The sequence below is a fragment of the Colletotrichum fioriniae genome, assembly GCF_027942845.1.
Source record: "Colletotrichum fioriniae strain IMI 355084 chromosome Unknown scaffold_22, whole genome shotgun sequence".
Classification (NCBI taxonomy): Eukaryota; Fungi; Ascomycota; class Sordariomycetes; order Glomerellales; family Glomerellaceae; genus Colletotrichum; species Colletotrichum fioriniae.
In genome coordinates this window covers 197660-201378 of record NW_027076858.1, presented here as the reverse complement: position 1 = coordinate 201378, position 3719 = coordinate 197660, and positions in this window count along the sequence as shown.

Sequence of the window (3719 nt, the reverse complement as noted above, 5' to 3'; positions counted from 1 at the left end):
TTAATAATTAATTTTATATTAAAAAACGCGTTCTTAGTTATAATTAGCGTTATATAAAGTTCTTTATTTATTATAATTTAATATATATTACGTTATATTTATTAAAAAAAGTAATTAGTTATATTTTATATATTATTAAGTCGTAATTAAAAATCCTTAATTAATTAGGTTAATAACTTATTTAAAAAATTATAATTTCTTTTAAAATAATTATTATTCTTAAATTTATATAAATTTTATATCGAAGTAATAAGTTAATATATTAATTATAAAATATTATTCTTAGGATATTATAAATAAAAGCTACTTTTTTATATAAATAGTTTTAGGTCTTTTTTTAATAATTTAAAATATAAAAAATAATATAACTTTTATTTAAAAAAGAACTTATTATTATATATAAAAGAAAGTTATTATAAAGAGAAGAGGTATAGAAAGAAAAGAAAAGTAAGTAACTTATTATAATAGGCGACTTACTATATATTTATATTAGCTTTATAATTTATTTTAAATTTTAAACCTTTAGTAAATCTAAGGTAAATATTTACGTAGAGAACTAGGTCTTATTAAGCTAGCTTAACGTATATTAATATTAGTAATAGAAATATAAACTTATACTAAACTAGACGAAGCTTTGCTTATAATATACTATATCTTATAACTAATAAATAATGCGCCGTACATCTTAATTCCGAGGACATAAGCTCGGTGGCATAGGATAAAAATATAATACTTGAGAATTAGATATATTAGTTAAAGACAGCGAGAAAAGCAACCGATAAGCGCTTTCACGTCTAATGATGCGTTTATCATTCTGCTTCTAAGTAATTCCTATGCTGGAAGATGGCTATTAATACTCATTTAAGCCGCAAATTCAATCATAAGGTTCGGGCACCATCCTTCTTCCTTAACTAAACCGAGACACCCGAAAACTCATTACTCGGTAGCATAGGTATTCCCCTCACTTAAGGTAGTTGACATGAGCTCCCGCCAAAAGACTGGTTATGTTCTCGGCCGCTCTGGCAAGATTGGGGAAGGCATTAACGTATCTTATACGTAAGAGACGCTATCGTAGCGACTGAGCGAATCTCATATCACGTCGCTGACCTATCCGTATAATATAGAGGCTTGCCACCGTACCATCCGCTGGCGCTTTGTGAAGGCTGGAATCCCGAGCTTGTGCACAAAGGCGGTCCTAACGACTTAATTGAGCTCGTTCAAGCTGGGCTGTAATCAACTTCATTTTCTTCCGCGCCGTTATCTATGGATCCAATGGTCTAATAAACAAACACAACTACTGTAGTGACTGAGGCAGGACCAGAAATACCCATTACGAGAATTGCCGAATAGATGCGAGAAAAGGGCGCCCAGTGGCATATCACCAGCATAGAACTGGGTATAAGAGCATCAAAAGATCCTCTGGTCATACATCGTCTTAAAGTTATAGGGCTTCCTAGTTTCCGCTCTACGTCTTGGCATGCTCGACACTTACGGGTATTGTTGTTTAAGACCTAGTTCAGCTTTTCCGCAAGGAAACACCCACAGCTCAACAAATGTTCAACGCGGATCCCAGAGTTCAGAATCTGTGCAATTTCGAGTAGACCATGTCGTCGGAAATTAAAGTGGCCAGGGCGAACTTCTTGTGTACCATAACTACTGTCTCCATAGGTTAAATTGTATGTTACTGATCTTATGCCAAGACCGCGAAGAAATGTTTAATGGTCGTAAAGGTCAGCCTTTGGATTCGGTCCCATCTCGTGGTGGTTAAGTACAACGGAGAGATTGTGATCTTCCATGGATCAGCTTTCTCCGGCATGCCAAAAATGAGCGATGGCAAACTAGGGCAGCTTATGCCGCCAAGACTGAATCCACACACGGAAGGATCGAGAGCCAAAAAGCAAGTCGGACGGCGTTGTCGGAATAATGCTTAGCCTGAAGCATTTACCCCCGTGAAAGAGAGCACGTACCTAAGTTCAAAATTTGAATCATATCTCCTCCAACCTAGGTTCAATATTCCTCGATGTGCAAGCCACTATCATCCAAACCTCTTGAGGATATCGAAACCAGATTTCAATAACTGGCTCATGTCAAACATGCCCCTCTAAACTAGCGCATCGGAGCTCCCTTCGTCTAATCAAGGGGCATTTTCAGTGGCTCAAGTGATTCCACAATCCGCCAGAGTAGACGGATCAATTCAACCCACGATTTAAGGGCACCATAGCGGTCACTTATAGTTCTTGTAGCAACTCTTGGCAAGTACGCTTATGTATGAGTAATACACGACTAGTCGACTGACCACTTATCACCTATAGAAACGGACGGCTCAAACTATCTACCCTGTGAAAGGGATAGATACAGCATTGGATAAGACGAGAGGGGCGTGTTTTCTATGTCTAGATTCACAGCTGTTGCGGGTGAGAGATGAATTCATGTGGATGATTCGAATGCGTGAGACAGGCATGTGGATCCATTGCAGTGCTCTTCCGAGACCATCAAGTTTCTACAGTAATAACTAAGATCGAATGCATCTCCGAGGCCGAAACGCCGCGCTTAACGCTAACGACCTAGAAGAGACATATGACGCGCCTCATGTCTCATAGCATGCTAAAGCTCCTCTTTCACCTGAGACAGGACTTCTAGGATCGTGCCCTTAATCGAACCGATTGAAGCCAAGACAAAAGATAAAGGGCGCATGGTTTGTCTTTGCCGCACCCAGTCGGCGCCAGTCTCATGGTGATTCGAAAGCAAAGTTACTACAGATCAAACAGTTTACTCCTTTCGACTATTACTGGGTACTAGGACATGAAATTAAACGATGCCTCTCAGCCCTCAAGAATCGCCCGAATGCTTTCAACGCCATCAAGAAGCATTGTGTATGGTGCAAATCCATTATAGGTCTAATGATGCATCCGTGAAATAATGCTCGAATTTCCGGTGAATACGATAATACGATAGATCAAACTTCAAAGTATACATGCTATTTATAGCTATGTTATTGACTGATCCCAGGCAGGGAGATGAATTCCCATCGATGTGCAACAGCGTTGAAGACTACGCTCCAGTATCATGGTCAGTCCAGCCAAGCCAAATTATTGTTGTTCGTCGTATGATTCTGGGGGCTGGCTGCCCCGCATTGCTTGGTGAAGATGTCTCATATCAGCCTAGAGTCACAGGCATTCCCGTCAGCCGTTCTGTTTTACCTACTCTTGAGTAAATGGGCTTGCTGGACACAACTAAAGGCCCGTTTTCAACGATTGGTCACCCTTTAGTTCAATTCCGTGGCGTTCGCTATGTCTGGAGCGGGAACGGGTTGGCGGCCTTGTGCGCAGAAAGGATTGGTGAGACTACGGTATTGAGACAATTTGACTTGACGACTGAGCCTCCGATAATCAATCCTTTCTTTACAAAGCCGCCACACCGTGCCTGAAATTCACCGCAAACAGAAGATTTGTGCTATCTAATGCATGCGGAACATAATTCGCGGCTTTCCACAACCAATTATTACAAGATGAGTGATTGCCTAGATGCAGCTATATTCTGAAACTTGGGCTTATAGTTAATGTTGAAAGTACACTTTGAGGGACGGAAAGTGAGTGAAATTCATGTATCGTATTTCAGAGCTGAGAAACCTACCAAGCCAAAGCCTGACATGCCGTAGATCATTATAAAACATAGGTACTCGTCGTCGCCGATCTTGTCATCTAATAATATGACAATAC